The sequence below is a fragment of the Zootoca vivipara genome, chromosome 8 (genome assembly GCF_963506605.1).
Source record: "Zootoca vivipara chromosome 8, rZooViv1.1, whole genome shotgun sequence".
In the NCBI taxonomy this organism is placed as follows: domain Eukaryota; kingdom Metazoa; phylum Chordata; class Lepidosauria; order Squamata; family Lacertidae; genus Zootoca; species Zootoca vivipara.
Window position 1 is genome coordinate 79,063,016 of NC_083283.1, and position 20,826 is coordinate 79,083,841.

Consider the following 20,826-nt stretch of genomic DNA (forward strand, 5'->3'; position numbering starts at 1 on the left):
CATACTTAACCCGAAGCATGGGTGTAATTGGTTCCAGAAGCCTGTTCATAAACTGAAGCGTTCATAAACTGAAGTGAACTTTCCCATTGAAAGTACCGGAAAGTGAATTAATCCGTTCCAGATGGGTCCGCGGCGTTCGTAAACCGAAAATTCGTAAACCGAGGTGTTTGTAAACCGAGGTTCCACTGTACTTAAACTGAAAGTACTCAAACCGAAGCGTACTTAAACTGAGGTATGACTGTATATGATTCTCATTTGACTAGGATAACTTGAGGAAAATGAAAAAGAGAGGAAAAAATGGTTAGTGAAGTGGCAAGAAAGGTGGTGGAGGGAAATGGTTGTGAACAGTAGGGATTAGCTACAAAAGAGGCCAAAGGTACATGCAAGTCATCTCTCAAATCACTGCTTTTTTAAAAAAATGGCAAAGTAAATTTAGAGAATATTTGGTTAGTCCCTAAGCCTTATGCTAGGGCCATGAGGCAGATTGAGGTAGCCAGCCCAGGAGGTGGAATCCAAGGCGTGCCTCCATCAACACACACTCTCTTGCCACCGGAGAAGCAATGGGAAGCGTCTATGGAGACAAGATCTCATGGGGCTCTTGCGAGATCTCACGGGAAGCCACAGCTGTGTGACTCTGGTAAGTGAGGCTTTGGTGAGGGTGGCACGGTGATCCGATGATGTTGGGATGGATTGCTAGAAGAGAAACTGCTTCATTTGAGCCTTTGAATCCACTAAAATAATATTCCTCATTGATTCAGTGTGCTAAATTGTAGCTGAGGACTGCTCATATTGGCCCCTCAGGGCCATTTATCAGACTTTTCAATTATCACTGAGTTAATTGTTAGTTTGCTGACAGAAGTAGCAACCACAATGCACTTGAGACAACGCCAAGATTTTAAACAATAGAGGGATTCTCCCCTTTTATTTCGGGGAGAGTGGTAAGCATGCATTTAACTTTAAAAACAGTTGCTTTTGAAGTGTTTACTTTGGACCGTGCACAATATAAAATGGGGTGTTTGGACAAATATCTCTACTATTGTTTCAAGTATGGGAACACACTGAGAGTCTCTTCACTTGGAATAGTTTTCCTGTTCATTTCAGTAGGGAGAGCTGTTCTATAGCGTGTCTCCTTTTCATTGCAAAGGGGCGCCTTCCACTGCAGCACCGCATGCGCATGTAAGCACATACAGAATACCAATTGCTACTCATTTATGGAGCACTCTGGAGTGTTAAAAATCACTTCACACACACACATTATTTCAACATTGGTTTTAATAATCCTGTAAGGTAGATCAATATTTTTTATACCCATAAAGCAGATGGGGGTGGAGACTGGGGCTGAGAGAGAAAGAGGGTAGCTTGCCTTAGGTCATCTTGGATTTGGGTTCATGGCCAAAATTTGTGCCAGGGAGAAGCAAAGACCACCAGTGTTGAAGCAATGATTCTTCAACATCAGCTTCGTTGGACTGGTCATGTTGTGTGGATGCCTGATTATCGTCTTCCAAAGCAACTACTCTATTCCAAACTTACAAATGGAAAGTGTAATGCTGGTGGTCAACGAAAGAGGTTTAAAGACTGTCTCAAAACATTTTTTTAAATAAAAAAGTAGTGTAAACACCAGCAATTGGGAAACACTTGCCTGTGAGCGCTCCAATTGGAGAACAGCCTTTATCAAAGGTGTCATGGGCTTTGAAGACACTCAAACCCAGGACAGAGGGGAGAAATGTGCTAAGAGGAAGGCACTCTCGGCAAATCCACACCGTGATCAACTCCTGCCTGGAAACCAATGTCCCCACTGTGGATCCAGAATTGGCCTTCACAGTCACTTATGGACTCATTGTTAAAACCATGTTTATGGAAGACAATCTTCCTTGGCTACAAGTGATCGCCAAAGAAGAAGAAGAAGGTTAGAGTTGAGGTTCTATTCAGTTGTGGCTTTGTGGTAGTGGAAAGCTCTTCTGCCTGTTCAAGGCAAGACAACCAGTTTTTATCAGTTCCCTTACCTACTGTAGCCGTCCTTGAAAAACCTTCTGAGAGTTGAGCCCCCACTTTGAATACTGTAGCTTGTGGTGCATCGGTGAGAGGAGGCCTCCACTTGCTTGCTGCTCCAAGGACAGCTTATTGGTTTTTCTGAACAGACAGGGCTGCAAAAGGTTCGGGTTAATTCTGAGTAACAGTCCCCTTGACTTTGTCTGCCTGGCTTCTGAATTTCTGGCTGGATTCTGAATTTCTGCCAGATTTCTAGACAGCCAACAGCATGGCACTGTGATCACTACACCATGAGTAATACAGAGATAAGAATGAGTTCCAAACCAATATTTTCTTCAGAGAGAGATAATTTCAAGTTGGTTTTGAACACGGTGTCTTCGATGATTGCACATGACTGCACCATCAGTCTCGTATCTATATTTTTGCACATGGAATTTTACATCATAAAAGTATAAAGTCAGATAACACATAGTCATCTTAGGACAGACTGCTCCTTCAATTATATCATATCACGTTTGGATAATATTAATGGTTTTCAAATTATAATAAGAGATCTATTATTTTTACCTCACCCCCCTCAATTCTGTCCCCTGAAAACAATACAAAGTTTGCATGTTCTTCCTGCTCATGCGTGAGTTTTTATATACAGTATTCAAACTAGTAGTGGGGTAGGAGAGCAGAATATAATGCCAATATATTTCACATCTGGCAACCAATGTGCCCATTTGGTTTTAGATAGTACATGGGTCATTTGACGTGTGCATAAACGGATGACAATTTGCTGGGGATATCATTGATCATTATGATTTACTTTTAAATTGCTGGATCCCATTTTGCTATACCAATCAGGGGTGGTCAGCTGGTGGTCCTTGGGCCAGATCTGAGCTCTGAAGCAGCAGCATCTGACTCCTGGCCAACCGACCAAATTTTAATCACCGAGAAAAAGAAAGATAAAAGTTCCAGATCCACTTGTTAAGGAAAGAAGCAATGTGTCACTAGGTATAATTTCATGTGTCATTTTATTGATATCTCATGCACATTTTGGAAAGTTGAGCAACCTCCACCAGCTTCTTGAGGGGATCTTTCAGGAAGTTCTTCAGTCCTCCCCAACTGATGACCTCATATCACCAGCATGCTTGTAAATCTCTTACAGTTAGTGTTGCGGACAGTATAATATCGCTGAACTTTTGGTGAGGGGATGGGTTGCTCCAGACCCTAGACTAGTGGTTGCAGAACAGAGTGGCCCTCAATAATATAGAAGTTGGCCATCCCTAGTTGTGAGAATAAATGCAAAGGTGGCTGGGTAATATGAATGAATAAGGAGGGATCAATGTGTTTTCTCCTCCTCCTCCTCTTTCTCCCCCCCTCTCCTTCTCTCTTTTCTAAACAAGCTAGGAGTTTTTATAATTCATCACCTGGCTGACAGATGAGTTCTGCTGGAGAATATTAGAAAATGTCTCAAATCTCATATATATGCTAATGGTATGCTGAGAGTGGTTGGTGGTGTGCCGGAGTTTTTAATCTGTCTCGACCAGTGTGGAAAGTGGAGGAGACAAGCCATTGCACTCGACAATTTATGATCAAACAACTGAATTGTAAAGAAAGAAGGACATGCAGAAAGGGAGAGTAATTTTCTGATTTAACAGCGTTGTTACTACAAATAAAGAAATCTTGATTTTGACTGCACTCGACGTTAAATGAGTTTCCTGCACCCTGCTCTGAATTTTTCATTTCCAGATTTGTACGAAGCACCCTGCTTAGATACAAGTGACAGATGAGGCACTGATTGCATATGGAAATCAAATGTGTATAATAAAGCCATCTTCTGTTTATTAAATAAACACATGTAGATGACTTCAGTGGAGAATGCACTGATAATTCCTCATTGTGTTCCAGTTTCTGCAAGTCACAAAGAATCTTATTTAACAACCACAAATGGCTGGATGGAAGCTTTTCTGTTTATTACCTTATAACAAACCAGAGGGCTTAATGTATGGCATTTATAAACATTTTATTTGGATTCTTGATTCCATGCTTTCGCTGTAACATTACTGTAAATCAGTGTTCACGCCATTACGGTTTCAGGAGGATGCCTCATCATATTCATATTTTTTGTACAATATTACATTTTCATTATGGAAATGGTAAAGATTAGCCATGGGGTGACTTCAGTATTACTCAAGGATGTGAATGTATTTGAAATGAAGTTGGAACATTTAGTGCTCCGTGATCTGCAATTACACAATTGCCACATTATGTAACGGGGGAAATAGACAGAGGCCTTCTCAGTGATGATTTGTCAGTGCTTTCCACATGATTTTTAGACCAATGTTTTTCAAACTTTATACCCTGACAGAAGGCTTTTCATGTTGACTTATCAGCCAAAAGACCTTAGAAGGTCAGTCATGAAATTCCTGCACAGTGAAGAGGATTCTGTGACATGTCATACCCATGTCCTATGGAAAAGCATAAGCCTTTCTGATATTTTTGTGCTGTGAATAAGTTCAGAAGTAAGTTCAATGCTTCTTCCTAGACATCCATTCAGAACAAGGGCAGGAAGTAGTGGCCTCACTCTGAATTGGCTTTGCTAAACTTCTTGCAGTCCCATGAAGAAGATCAAACCTATCCATTCTGAAGGAAATCAGCCTTGAGTGCTCACTGGAAGGACAGATCCTGAAGCTGAGGCTACAATACTTTGGCCACCTCATGAGAAGAGTAGACTCCCTGGAAAAGACCCTGATGCTAGGAAAGATGGAGGGCACTAGGAGAAGGGGACGACAGAGGATGAGATGGTTGGACAGTGTTCTCGAAGCTACGAACATGAGTTTGACCAAACTGCGGGAGGCAGTGCAAGACAGGAGTGCCTGGCGTGCTCTGGTCCATGGGGTCACGAAGAGTCAGACACGACTAAACAACAACAACATCACTGTCAAAAACAGGCATAGACAAACTCTGGCCCTCCAGATGTTTGGGACTACAATTCCCATCATCGCTGACCACTGGTCCTGTTAGCAAGGGATGGTGGGAATTGTAGTGCCAAACATCTGGAGGGCCGGAGTTTGCCTATGCCTGTTCAAATAGCCAATGTTGTAGAAACAATTCAGAGTGAAGGCAGGGATCCCTCAGCATATATTTTATCCACACAAGCTCCTGGGTGAGCCTTTTTGGCCTCACTCTTAGCCAGTATAAACTAGGCTAAACACCAAAGAAAACATCCAACACATACCCCCCCCCCAGCTGTGCAGGCCTGGGAGAGATTAGCAGTGATGGGCAGATTGCCTTTCAAGGATACTTATCCAGTATTAGTGCACAATGAAAAACTTCAGAAATGTCCTTGAGAAACCCCACAGTTTCCTGAAATACAAGTTGAAATCTACTGATCCAGACACATGGCATCAGAGTTTTATTTCAGCTGCAGAGTTTAAATCTCTTACTACTAATTATTGACTACTGCTCACTTCCCCCCTCAAGCTAATAGGCTGCACTGAAGAACAGGGCTATGGGTTTTCCCCCATAGATATTTCAAGAGATATTTTAAAGCTAGGCCTGCTTCCATCATTTATAATGATGGCCAGTCAGAGGGCTGGCCAGAGGTAGAGGTTCTCCTAATGAGGAATTCTGAGGTCACAGATGCAGAATGAGAGTGGAGCAACATAGCCTCTTCCCTTAGGAATTGGCACCCTCATAGGTCCAGGCTAAGACCGAGAATGGTAGTTTACACTGCACCATGTAGGTTAGGCTTCAGAACCCATAGGAACTAGGGTGTGCATGATTGGCAGACCTCATGCAGCTTTTGGATTGGCTAGATCTAGAAGTTTGGCCTTCTGTTCAACTCTTCTGCTCCTTAATGGTTTTCTGTGCTTCAACTTTTAGCTCTATCCTTTGACTTTGAGGGACCTTGAGTTGAAGAACATACTCACCCCTTGTTCAATTTGTATACACAGTGAGTGCCATCTCCCTGGCCTTAGCACAACAGCACCCTATACCACTCTCTGACCCCAGTAATAAAAAAAGAATGGTTCTGAACCTGGGGTAGCAAGGTCTGTAGAGCATGAGACTCTTAATCTCAGAATCGTGGGTTTGATCCCCATGTTGGGCAAAAGATTCTTGCTTTGCAGGACGTTTGACTGGAAGACTCTCGTGTTCCCTCCCAACTCTATGATTCTATGAATGGCACTTCAATTGCCTTGCTGGTTTTTTGTTTTTGTTTTTTTTAAAAAAGATAAATAGGCCTTGGTAGGAAACCTCCCGCAATCAACAGATATCATTAAGTCCCCCACTCCCAATAAAATCAAAATTTTAGCAATAGCTGTTTTATTGCACTCTAGAACATTCCTTTCCAATAATCACAGTGGAACACGCTGCACCTTCTGCCCTGTGTCTGGTCAATAAAGTTATCATGTAATTATTACGAACTGGTGTTCAATTATTAATTGCTAGCTCTAGGCCTGTCTGTGGGCTTAAGTACAACATCACAGCTGAAAGTGCTGGCTGAGTTCGTCAGTTGGGTGGGAGCGGGGAAGAGGAATGGAGATAGTGTCAGCATGAATAATTGAGCATTAATAATTTTAGCTGTATTTAGCAATCATTTTCCACACTCATTACTTGGCCAGTGTGCCTGCAGCTCACAAGTTGATTGAGCTCTCCCTATCCGCACAAGAACTCTGAAGAATAAAAATCACATGTGATTGGACTGGGTTGAAGACAGACTAGGGAGCCTTGCAACAGTGCCCTCATTCGTTTTATCCCCCAATTCGGGTGAACCCACATTGGGGCTTGATGGTATTTGCAAGGTCCATCCTCAGCTGCTAATTGCTCCAATTAAAATAAATCACCTTCAATGCAAACTTGCCTCTGTCTTCATTTCTCACATAGCGGTTTATGAAGATTTGAGGCATTGCTTTCTGTCGCCTTGCAGAGCTTGATTTTTTTGGAAGTACAGAACAGACGCCAAACAAGTTCCTAAACTGGAAGATGGCAAATCTGTAAGAATTCGGAAGTTCCTCTGCAGGAGGCATGGTTTACTCATGGAGGGACCATTGCATGGAGGGAGACATAGACCTGCAGTTTGGGGCAAAGTAAAATTGGGATGGTTTTGACACAGACTGGTCTCCATTTTTTAAATTATATAAATAGGGAGAGTCATATAAATACTCCTCCCGTGACTCATTCCTCTTTGTGGTTGGGTTGTATAGACTCATCTTAAAATCTTGGCTATGTACGTGCATCTCCTTAATTTGCTTTTTCATCCTGAATGTGCTCTGTGTATGGTTCTGTTATTGTTTGTATGGTTATGTGTTAGTTTGTATATATGTTTATGATAAATCAGTAAAGAATACAACCCCCCTTATATTTACATTATGCCAGGGCTGGAGAGTTCCACCTGCTCTGCTGGTGGAACAGTTACTGTATCCAATGTCTGTTCATCTGAGGAAGGACAGTGGAAACACATGGAACCAGTTTTTTTTAATAAAAAAAACCCATTGTGTAAATATGGCAGACATCTGTCCAGCATTCAAGGAAACAGCATCATTGCTGACAATAATGGTCTTTAACTGTTATAGTTTGCAATAGTCCGTGGGTGGCTGTCGCAACCTGCTGTCTTACCAGGCAAATATTTGTAGAAGATGAGAAGCTTGAGAATTTCAAGATTTGATCCTCCTTTGTGAAATGCTTTGGAACTGAATGAGACTTGCTTTTTTTGTGATTATCTGCCCTTGCCTACTGCGTCGACTGATTCAAGATAGCTGGGATCTTCAAGGAAATCTACTAGAGAACATACTTTGTGACACTACTCACATGTATGGAGTACCAACACCGCATTTGTCAAGTTTTGAGTACTAGCACCTCTTTTAGAAAACCCAGCAACACCAAAAAAGAAAAAGAAAAAAACGAATGCACACCAGATATTGGTGTTTGGGAGAGCTCCAAGTTTTTGCTTCCCCAATTCTGTTTACATCTATTCATTTCTAAATGATCTCTTGCCTTTCTTCTGCTCTTGCCATTTCTTCTCCCGGAATGATCCCACTCACTCCACTTGTAACTTCTGCACTGACAGGAAATTATTACACATCATTACTCTTCGTAAAACACAATTTGCCCAGCCTTCTCAAATTATTCTCCAGAAAATGTGAGGGGGTAATAGAAACTGTCCATTCTATTTACATTTGTCAGTCACTCAGACTATTTTCTGCACCGTGTTACATTTATGCCTCTCCCTTTCCCCCAGTTAGAAAAGAAAGGTTCCTTTTTGAAATAACAGCAACAGCAGCAGCAAAAAGAATGAGCTTTGGAATAAAGAGTAAACAAACTAGCAAACCCCACCGTCTTTATTCACAATTTTGTGTTGCCATAAATCAGATCCGTTATTTTATTTATTGCTTTTCATGTCTTGTGCATTACAGAATAGCACGTGGGAAACAGCTTCAATTTGCAGGTGCGTGTTTGTTTTTACTTCTCTGTGTCCATTCCCATTCACTTTCTTACCCATGCCTTCATTCACATAAATATGTCCCCATTCACAATACTTATGTTGGGTGCTGGGCACAGCCTGAGGCTCACCCAGAAGAAGAAGAAGAAGAAGAAGAAGAAGAAGAAGAAGAAGAAGAAGAAGAAGCAGCCTGGATGATACCTGGGTCCCTTCATTGTTGTGATGCTGCATCTGTGATGCTGCATCTAGACCATATTACACCGGTCCTGAAAGACCTACATTGGCTCCCAGTACGCTTCCGAGCACAATTCAAAGTGTTGGTGATGACCTTTAAGCCCTAAACAGCCTTGGCTCAGTATACCTGAAGGAGCATCTTCACCCCCCAGCATTCAGCCCGGACACTGGTGTTTCCCTCACTGTGAGAAGTGAGGTTACAGGGAACCAGAAAGATGGCCTTCTCGGTAGTGGGGCCCACCCTGTGGAATGCCCTCCCATTAGATGTCAAGGAAATAAACAACTATCTGACTTTTAGAAAACATCTGAAGGCAGCCCTGTTCAGAGAAGTTTTTAATGTTTGAAGTTTTATTCTTTTTTTAGTCCTCTGACTGGGAAACCCAGTCAGATGGGCGGGGTATAAATAATAAAAATTATTATTATTATTATTATTATTATTATTATTATTAAATTGGGGACATGGGTGACGCTGTGGTCTAAACCACTGAGCCTCTTGAGCTTGATGATCAGTAGGTCGGCGGTTCGAATCCCCACGATGGAGTGAGCTCCCATTGCTCTGTCTCAGCTCCTGCCAACCTAGCAGTTCGAAAGCACGCCAGTGCAAGTAGATAAATAGGTACCACTGAGGTGGGAAGGTAAATGGCATTTCCGTGCTCTCTGGTTTCCGTCACAATGTCCCGTTGTACCAGAAGCGGTTGAGTCATGCTGGCCACATGACCTGGAAAGCTGTCTGTGGACAAATGCCGGCTCCCTCGGGCTGAAAGTGAGATGAGCGCCTCAACCCCATAGTCACCTTTGACTGGACTTAACCGTGCACGGGTCCTTTACCTTTTTACCTATTATTGCATTTAATTGGGAGTAGAGTTATCATTGGCAGAATCACATCCCCCCCCCCGGCAGATCTGCATGTTTGATGCCTCGTGTGCCTCTCTGTGGCCTAGAAGATTATCCTAACCTGACTTTGACTTTGGAAATAGACATATAGACATTTACTTAGCAACTGCAAGCCTCCTTCCATCCTGCCATCTGGAGGAGAAAGCAATGGAACCAAAATTGACTCTGCTCTACTGTAGTCTGGCACTGAAGCAGAATAATCCACGTTCTGAAACCACAGCTCTGCAACTTCCAAGCTTGTAACTTCTGTCTGCCAGAGCAAAATCTTAACAAAATCTGTTGTGTTTCCTAAAATATAACATTATTCTCCTGATCTAAAATAACATGAATGGCATCTAAAATAAAAAGACCACCAAGTAAATGGCCTGTAATAATAGGCATGAGAAAACCATAATGGAAATAAGTGCTCATTTACTTTAAAGCAACTTTAAAAAAAGAAAGCAAACAGAATAGGGCTCTTTCTACCTTTTCACCGTTAGCAAACTCATATTGTTTGACTTTCATGCACTCTTCTGTCAGATTCATTCTGCCTCAATGGGAGATGGATGATGAATTGGCCACCTCTTGGAGGCGGAGAGAAGGAGATGCTAAGCCTTGGTCTGGGAATTGGCTAAGTACTTCAGCGGAGCTTCGAGCTCTTAATCGCTCTCAGCAAGTTGGCCTCCTTGATTTATAAACTGGGGCAGTGATTAATGATCTTTTAAGTGGACCAGGCAGGCCCAAAGCTTCACAAATCGGACCACTCAAACATGACGACCACTTGTAAGAGAACGATAACAGCTTTTACATTCACCATATGGTGTGTGTGTGTGTGTGTGTGTGTGTGTGTACACACCCACACACAAAATAAAACCTATCCTGCTCAACTAAGATCAGCTGGCCAGCATGATGAGATGACTGAACCTCAGAAAATTTCACATCTGGCAATTGTCCAGGCACAGAGTTAGGCCTCACCCAGATAGCTAGGTTGCATCAGGAGAAGCCTTGGGGAGGAACTTGACTTAGAAGTATCTAACTTACAGCAGCATGTAAGAACATTGGTAGTTCCTATTTCTTCACAATGAAAAAAGCCACTTGATTTCAAAATCGGGGTGAGAGAAATGTCTTATTAGTAGGATAATCTGGACCTCACATGGAAGCTTCCTTAGGCGTGCAATGGCAGCCTTTGCAATTGGTCACTTGAGGCTGTGGCGTCGGATTCTGTGTTGGCAGCATTGCTCCACTCACAAGACAATTTGTTCCTCCTCATCTGGCCATAAATGCTTCTGGGTGATGTAGCCCACCTGGTTTAGACAACAGGCCAACAGTGACCAGGAGAGTTCAGCTCTGGAAGCTTGCAATGCTAAACTTAAAAATTCTTTTTTAAAAAATATTCTTCATTGGTTTAAAATACATACATGTGAAAAAGTATACAAAATCATTTCAGCAATAATCAGGAAAAAAGTACCTGAAGAAGTGTGCATGCACACAAAAGCTCATACCCATGACAAACCTAGTTGGTCTCTAAGGTGCTACTGGAAGGAATTTTTTTAAATTTTTGTTTCGAGAAAAAAAGAAAAAGGTAAAGTAAGACAACCAAAGAAGAAAAGGGGAAAAAAAGGAAAGTAAAAAAAGAGAGAATAAATTATGTACAAAACAGAAGGGGAAAAAAAGACAACAACAATATCTTCTTGAGCAACACTTAAAGATTATGGATATAAAACGTCCAATCTTTATCATTATACTGTTTGTACTGTCGTTATTTTTTGTATCATTTCCATCTAGTCAAAAAAGAAATATTTGTTACCTTTTATCACTTGCAGGTATCATTCAAGTTCTGCTAATATGGTAGATTTAGTACAATATAATCTTAATCCTTAAATATTCTCCATTCTCCATATATTTTCTGATTTGTGACTCCTCTAACTCTTCCCGTCAATTTGGCTAGTTGTAAATGACAAACTTCAAAATTCATCACCCTGAACTCATCATAAGTCAAGTCCAAACACCGCCAAATTGGGACACCCAACTTGTAACAACAAGTTAATCCTGGCAATTTCACTCTTTGCCACCACAGCTATCCCTCCTAATATCTGAAAAAACCTTTCCGACCAACAGTGTTTGCCCATTACAATGCTGGCCTTGCTCTTGCCCCATCTATATCACCCATTTGCCCTGCCCCCTGCTCCCCTGCCAGACTGCCAGGTTTCCAAGCCATGCCTGCCCTTTTATCTGCTGCCTCGCGGCATCCTCGTTCTTTGCTAGTAAGAAACAAGATAATCAGAAAGAGTTCTAGTTCACCACATCATATGTAGTGCTAGATTTTCATTTGCTGGGAGTTTGGGGGGGGTGTTTGTTTTACATATGGGAGCATTCCAAAATATGAACCCCTCCCAGCTGCACTCTGAAGTATGTGGCCCATTCGGTCGCCTCCGAACCTCATTCCCATCTTATTCTGCTGCGTGCGGATCCAAATTCCAATGGCTTTGAAAAAGGGAGTAGACAATGATAGATAAATTCAGTCTCTGGTTACCAAAAGCTTGAGGCAAAGCAGAAGAACTAACTCCTACTTATTCCGCATATGCACTGCCAGGAACTTTGGGGGGGCTCCTGGCTTGCCATCGCTGCCACCTGAGGGCTGAACTACCCGGAACCTTGAATTGGTGATCCAGCGCAGACAATTCTTAGGTTCTTATGCTTACCTCCTACGATGTATTTAGTTTAATTTAAAGTTGGACTCGATTCCCCGTTTTTCTGACAATGTCGATCTTGAGTTCCTCCTGTGGTTTAGCAGTCAGAAATTCTAACAAATATGAGCTCAACACATATAGTACAGCTGTATGAGGATCTTACCTTGAATAAGAATTCTGTCTTCCTTGGTCAGAGAGTTTTCCTCAGTGAACTCTATGAACAACCATTTTTCCCCTCCTTATTGAGGAGCCTTTGGAAATTAAGAGTGGGTCCATTAATGCTACACTTGTCAGGCTGAAGAGAAAGCATTGTGCAGGCTTCATATTTTGCAACACATTCTTTTTTTAAAACATAATGGCTGTGATTGGACAGAGTGATGATAACGAGCACAGGAAAGAGGTGAGCGAGGGCAGTTTGCTGCGAAAGAATCAATAACAGAAAACTAACTTCTGCTAAGATAGGAGAAAACAGCACTCCCTAGAGGAAAATTCCGAAGCGTTTTCAATCTGGACTCCACTCAGGGGAGACTTCCCGCCTGTGTGAATGCTGAAAAATGGCAGACCTATTTTCTGAAACTCTGTTATAACAAACTGCAAACTGAACCTTTTTGTTTCACCATTTGGTAATATCTTTTCCAGGAGTATTCCCCCCCCCCTCCTCAAGAGCTTCATAATATATTTTCCAGGAGTTTTGCTGAGGAAAAAGAGGTGCTGCAGAAGCAATGAATTATCCGTATACTCTAGTGATCTCAAGATGACATAAAATTCATTTTTTTAAAATAAAATGTTGCAGCTTTGGGCTTATAGGAGACCTAACTTCAAACTGGAATTTGTCTCCAGGGGCTGAGGGCGGGGGAGAGAAAAAGAGAGACAAAAGAGAGGGTTTAAAACACAACACTTTGGTTGAAAACAGACAGTGTTTTCTGAGCAGCGTGGGTGTTAAATATCAGCACTTAATAGTGCCATACATACAGAATTTGTGTATATGGAGGCTCTGGTTAAACACAGTTTGCACTGCTTTTATAGGGATGTATGAAACTTTCTTGGCCATTTTCTTTACTCCTGCTGAAACTGTTTTATAAGCTGGGCTCAAAACCTCTCAGGTTTTTTTCCTAACCAGAAACCCCCCAACACTCCTTGACTTTGGGCTGAATTCACTCACAACTTTAAAATGCTTGACTCCCTTACCCAAATGAATTTATTGGGGATTAGGGTGCCGAATCACTGATGTTTCTGTTGTGGACCTCCCTGGGATCTTTGGATGGAGGGCGGTATACAAATTTAATTAATTCTAATAATAGCCATGGGGCAAGGTTATCCTCAGCAGTATAACCTCCTCATACACACAGCCTTACATTATTCTCTAGATGCAACTGCTTGCCATTTACTCCTGCAAAGAACCTCCCTGCTCCCATTGCGTTTGGTGACCCCAGCTGCATGTACCTTCAAAGCACATTCAACAGGCACCTGCCCCCTCAAAGAATTCTGGGCACTTTAGTTTGTCAAGGGTTGCTGGGAACTGAAACCCTGTGAGGGCTAAACTCCAATGTCCAGAATTATTTCAGGGGGTTCATGTGCATTGAATGTGGTTTAAAGAATAGAAATAAGGATACTATTGAAGTAAGATTGGAGAGTTTGGAAAATAGAATGGGGAATATGAGAAGAAAACTGCTAAAATGGAGTTAAAAATGAAAATCAGAAAAGGGGGGAGGTAGGGGAAGCCCATAATAATACAATGATTTTAAAGAAAAGAAAGGAATAATTATTATTTGTTCCTCTTTGTTTTTTCATTTTTTTTGCTGTTGTTCTTTTTTCTTTCTTTCTCTTTTCTCTTTTTAATTATTCCTGTGTTTTTGTTTTCTTTTCTTTTTGGGTGATTTTTGATAAAGTTTAGATAAATAGTTGGGTGGACACCCACCCGCTCTCTTCTTATTTCCCTAGGATCTCTCGGTGGCAGGGGGGTTCTGGGGAGAGGAGGGGGGGTGGAGACAAGCCCAACTACCCTGTTTCTCATATTTTAAGACATACCCATAAAATAAGCCATAGCAGGATTTTAAGCATTCAAGGAATATAAGCCATACCCCAAAAATAAGACATAGTGATAGGCGCAGCAGCAATGTGGGCCACGGCAGGAGGAGGAGGAAAAAAATAAGACACCCCTTGAAAATAAGCCATAGTGTGTTTTTTGAGGGAAAAAATAAATATAAGACATGTCTTATAATATGAGAAACACGGTATAAGATGCACCACCTTCGACTGCGCACTGTCCATGGGAATACCTGGTGGCAGGAGGGATCTCATGGGGGGGTGGGTTGGAAGAAGGAGGAAAATATGTTATTTTTTGTTTCTGTGTTTATTTCTTTGTTCTGCTAATATGCAAAATCAATAAAAATTATTTGAAAAAAAAGAATGTGGTTTAAAGATATAGCGTGTTCATAGCTGCTGTTTGAGTGTGGCCAAAACCTGCCCCTCACCCCTGATGCCATGTAGCTTTTAAGTAGTAATTATCCTTGGTACAGGGGAAACCGAGACTCGTTTTAGCCCCAAAGATCTTTCTGTCCCCGTTCCCTACTGATAAGGGCAAGCAGTCTTCTGGCTTACAGGGCTGAATATAATGTGTAGTTTGACCTGCAGACAAAAGTCGTTCTGGAGATCCAAGATGCAGCGTGCTTAGTTGCAAATGCCTTATCATAGGACCCCTTGAGGAAAATCTCCCCACCCACCAGTTATGCTTACAGAAAAAGACCACAACGTTAGTCAACTCACAGTGGGGAATAGTGAAAACAGTCTTGTTGTTGTTTCAATTGCTTTCAAGATCCACAGGTGCAAGTTTCAGGAACGAGGAATTAGAATAAGTTATGTGCAGGCATTCTGGCTATACCCAGGAGCATAAATACTACAGATGAGACATGCAAGCTCAAGTTTTAACTCTGAGAGGTTAAACGGATGGGTTAAACATCCATTTCCCCAATAAAGTTAACTTCGGTGTTCCCATTCCCACAAGGAACACTAAATTTGAGAAATCATTTAATATGCTTTGAATCTAATCAAAAATTATATTCTGGAGAATGTAACTAGAAATTGCCTTTTCTGTTCTGATGGACATGTCTGTGGGTGTTTTTTGCCAAAGTCTAAAACTCCAGCGCTTCAGCAATTATGATAGAAGAATGAGGAAGATCAATGCAAAGTATGTTAGGCATCCACAGCTGTTCTCTTTCAGTCATGTGCCTTCTTAGCCACACACAAACACATACTATTCAGAAGTCCCACTAGAATTCTGCAATCTGGAGGGGGGGGGGGGAAGTCCACATAGTAATAAGCAGGTGTGATTTCTTTCTGCCAATTATCAGATAAGATGCACTCGAGATCCATCTTACCGCTTGGTTTTCTAACCAAAGGGAGGCTTTGCGAAATCATTTTGAGTTTAAGTAAAGAGACTTAGGTGCTTTAGTCTTCAGGCACAAGCCAAGTACACACATGCATGCATGTGTAGATATATGGGGGCCGCATACAATAGTCATAACTTGCTTTGGAAGGCAAGTGAGTGATTCTCAAATAAGGATTCACAGTAAACTGTAGTTTACTCCAGTTCCAGGCATGCTACAGGAAGGATAGTGGTATTGTGGTAAGGGAAAAGAGGGGAGCACACCAGCAGAACTTCTTTCTGAGCAGACGTGATAACGCCATCTTGATATTTTTATTTTATTTTGTTCTCTATGGTCTTATGGAAACTGTTTAGAGGTTATGTTGATTAGGAGGTATAGAAATCTTGTGAAATAGAACTAAGCCATGTGAAGCCCATACAAATGAAGAGAAAGAAATATGTTCAATGGTACTTTTAAGAAACTTTTTATTACACCTATGTTTCATAGGTGACAATTGACTCCGTCAGCTGCTGAGTTAGAACTGGGGAAAGGAAGGTGCAAATGTCAAATGGAAGCTGCCCAAGAGGAAATACTTTGAACTTCTTGAAGTGACAGCAGTAAGACAGTGTGCAAAGAAACCGTAGTCCCCATTAAGCCCCCATTTCCAAAACCTTTATGCATTTTACAGTCCAAAGTTACTAAGAAGCTCGATTGTTGATAGCCGCCAATTGGAAAGGGGATAAAACCCCCTCAATAGGAGAGTGGCAGGTAAAGCTGCTACAATTTTTGGAAATGGCTCATTTAACTGAAAATCGAAGGGGAACCTCAAAACGATTTATTGAAAAATGGAATTTTTTAAAAGAACTATTTACAAGAAAGCGATAGCAACGACGGACTCTTCATGGCAGTTATGGACTGATGATTGGTTTGTAATAAGATCTAGATAAATGGGTATGATTAGAAATAATATGTACAAAAGAAAAAATAAGAATATGATGAGTAAGGTCTGTACATTGGAAATCTAAAGTAGACACACAGCGGATGATGACGGGAAGTCAACAGTATGATAATTATTTTATTTTTATTTAGTCAATTTGATGCAATAATTGTATAAATTAACATTTGTTTAATAAAGTATTATGTTGGGGGGGGGGAGTTACTAAGAAGCTAGCATCAAGGGGCCCTCGCATTTCCACCATATCTCCAGAGTCATTCTGACTTCCTCCAAAAGAAGCCCACACCAAAACTTTGAAAAACAAACAGCTAAAACATTTAAAAAACAGTTACAGTTTCACATGTAGCCACAGGAAAATGACAAAGTATACTTTAAAATTCCAGAATATTAAAAAAATTCCTTCAGTAGCACCTTAAAGACCAACTAAGTTTTTATTTTGGTATGAGCTTTCGTGTGCATGCACACTTCTTCAGAATATTGTGCTTAAAAGTGTTCATTTTGGTTTTTTTTTTACATCTAACTGGATTGCAGCCTAGCCAAAGAAGGGAACCTTTGTGATTTCTGCTTCTGGGCAGGGTTTACCCGCTCATGAGGAGGACTGAAGCAGTTGCCTCAGGCGGTGGAATCATAGCTGCCAAGTTATCCCTTTTTTAAAGGGATTTTCCCTTATGCTGAATAGGCTTCCTCGCGAGAAAAGGGAAAACTTGGCAGCTATGGGCGGAATACTGAGGGGCACCAGAAGCTGCAAAACACTGTTAAGCAAGAATGGGGTGGGTGAGGAAGGGAGACAGCACCTTTGCATTTTGCCTCCGGTGGCAGAATGGGATGGGCCACCCCTGCTTTTGAGACACCCAATGTGGATGCTGTGGTCCAGTTTTCCTCAGCTGCCTCTCTAACTTCTCCTTTGTGCTCACCAGCCAGAGAGTTGCTTTTTGCAGCAGCAAACTGTGCTGCTTTGTGGAATTAGAAGTTTATCATTTTTTTTAAAAAAAATACTATGGCATGTGGTATCCCTAACCCATCTTCACCACAGAGTTAAAATCAATGTTTCCGAAGCTTGACATGAATTGCCCGTTGAGTAGGAATCTGAGTTGAATGCCAAAAATGGTACATCAGGGCAAAACCAAGAAATTGTCATAAATGCTCTGTGTAAGATGACTTTTCCCATTTAACAAAACACCCACTATCAGCCCTTTTGCAAGTTATTTTGATACCACCTTATTTCGTTCTATCTGGAAAAATACAGAGCTGAACATTGAAAGCTAGTCAACGGTGACTCTGTTTTCCGTTTCACAGAATCCAACTGTTCAGAGTAAGTGACTTATAGGGCTTTTTAAAAAAACAACAACTTTTTAAAAAAAGCCCACATCTGCTGCAGACAGACTATGATTTGAAAAAGCTGATGCAATAGCGCAGCAAAAGTTTATTTTGCTATGGGTTGTTTCATCTCCAACCAGTTGCAATATTGATTTCTCTCGGTGGATTAATTATCAGAGGTAGTTTCAGTCTCTGCAATGGGCGGAAGGGAAAGCGATGTTTTCATTTAAAGGAAGTCTATTGACAATTGTGCACTGGCTTCCCCTGGGTTGCAGAATCAATGGCACTGGAGGACCCATGTCATAAAAGTAGTGTGCACGGCATTATTTATGTTATCATAGACACAAGTAAATCTTGCTTTGTTTACAGGATCCTAAAATTTTATTTCTATAGGTTTGCTTGATGATGGTGCTGCCATTTACCTAAACAGAAACAAGTGTTGAGGTATGGACTATTTTAACAGTCACTCTAGGCCAAGGGTAGCCAATGTGGTGCTTTCCAAATGTTGCTGAACTCCAGCCCTCATCAGCCCCGGCCAGCATGCCCAATAGTCCTGGCTAGCAGGGAGTTGCTGTCCAACAACCTAGCTCAGGCATCCCCAAACTTCAGCCCTCCAGATGTTTTGGACTACAATTCCCATCATCCCTGACCACTGGTCCTGTTAGCTGGGGATCATGGGAGTTGTCGGCCAAAACATCTGGAGGGCCGCAGTTTGGGGATGCCTGACCTAGCTACTCCCACTATAGACGTGAGTGGCGCTGTGGTCTAAACCACTGAGCCTCTTGGGCTTGCCGATCAGAAGGTCAGCGGTTTGAATCCCCACGACGGGGTGAACTCCTGCTGCTCCATCCCAGCTCCTGCCAACCTAGCAGTTTGAAAGCATGCCAGTGCAACTAGATAAATAGGTACCACTGTGACGGGAAGGTAAACAGTGATTCCGTGTGCTCTGGTTTCTGTCACGGTGTTCCATTGTGCCAGAAGCAGTTTGGTCATGCTGGCTATATGACCCGGAAAGCTGTCTGTGGACAAACGCCAGCTCCCTTGGCCTGAAAGCGAGATGAGCGCCACAACCCCATAGTCACCTTTAACTGGACTTAACCATCCAGGAGTTCTTCATTTTTACAGGCTAGTCATCTGTTGTTGTTTTTTTAGGCACTAATATTGGGCACAATCCACTTTGAAAGTCTCCATGTGCAAGCACTATTTATATTGTCATAGCCCCATCAGGGTCCCATTGCCTAAGAGGATCCAGGAGGGCCTAGGGGTCTCCAAGCTCTGAGGACCTCTTGCCTGAGAGCAGAATCCACATACAAAGTCAGACAGTCTGAAGGTCAGGGAATCCAGATGATCCCAGAGCCAAGGGCAAAAACACGGGGTATGAAACAGGACCAGTGAGGAGTGTGGTCTGAGTAGAGGGATGTGGACTGGGGAGAGTTCTGGAGGCCAGAAAGAGAAGCCTAGAGGGCCTGAGATTCCTCACCCTTGAACTCTGTATAAAGTAGTCTTCTGCAAGACTGTTTCATCCCAAATGCATTTCATTCCATATACATAATATGGTTCATCTTACACTGGAAATGGTTTCTTTGTAGCCCCGTATTGCTGCCAGGTGAATTTCTAGAGCTCTTTAAAACACCATTATACTATTTGTCCATTATCCTCTTAACCCTTTGATGTGCAGAGATGTCTGCAGTGCTTACTAAACTCATTTAAAAGTATCTTTGAGTCTTGAATCACTTTGTTCTCTGCATTAGTAATACCGGGCATAATCCTGCTTGATTTGCAAGATTCAGGTTGAGTAGCTTATAGCTTTTGAACCATCAGCGGCTCAGCGCACTCTCTAAAGGGGTTGGTGCAATTTATCACATCCAAACCAATGTATATGCAACAGACCCAATAAATGTGGACAGTCTGTCGTCTTACTTGAAATTCAGGTGAACAGCTGACTTTCTTAGATGTGCAAATGTGGTTTGTACACAAATGGCAGGATTTTTTCTTCTTTTTTTGAAAAGTTTGTGCGCGGGGGTAGAAAAATGGAGGGGGAATCAAATTCCTAGACAGTAGTAAAAGAATAAATACTTAGGAGCCTGCATCAAAACTTACTCAGCAGTGCAGGGATTTTTAATTCCCAACTTCACCATGTCAAATGTTCTTTCAACTTTGGTGGCCTGCATGTGCAGAGGAGGTGGGGGACCTGCCCCCCCCAAAGTTGCTGGACTACACCTCCCAGTTGTGGCTGAGGGCAGTTGGGGTTCCCCAGCTCTGACGAAGGGAATTGTTGGGTACCTCTGCAGCCTTGGTGTTTAGTGAATTTGGTTCAGTGGTTATCCCCAGTCTAATCAAGATCTTTGTCTTCTGTCCACCAGCTAGTATGCTACCTTCAGAACTAGTTGCAGGAATAAAAGTTTATTCCCCTTGTCATTGGAGGAAATCCCCCTTTGTAACAGTGTTCAATCAAACCAACAGAAATCCTGTCTCCCCTTACACTGAGTGTGACTGGATGATTACGATGATTAGGATTGAAATGCATTACAGTTTCAGTTTATCAGTCAACAACACAAGACTGCATCTGTTTGTGGTTAAACATGACACCAAATGGGATTTCGAAGAGTTCCTTGGAGAAAATTCGACGTTACTTACGCATGGGAGTATGGCGTGAAGTAAGGTCGCTTCTGGAACTGCAGGAATTGGCCACACACAGTGTGCTACGGAGATTCTCGCTACTCTAAACAAACCAGGATCTTTCAAACAAAAATGCAGCTGACAATACGAAGTGCGCAGAGAACATCTCCAGAGATGAAATTTCACAAAATAATTATTATTATTATTTGTGTCGTAAATTTTTGAGTCTCTCCTTTTCCGTTCTAGTCCACACTTTGGGGTCCCCTTTTCAGTTTTCATCAGTTTAATTGGGTGGCCTTTATGGAAACCCAAACTTCTTAGCTTAGCACTTTCACCTAATGTTTGCATTCCTCT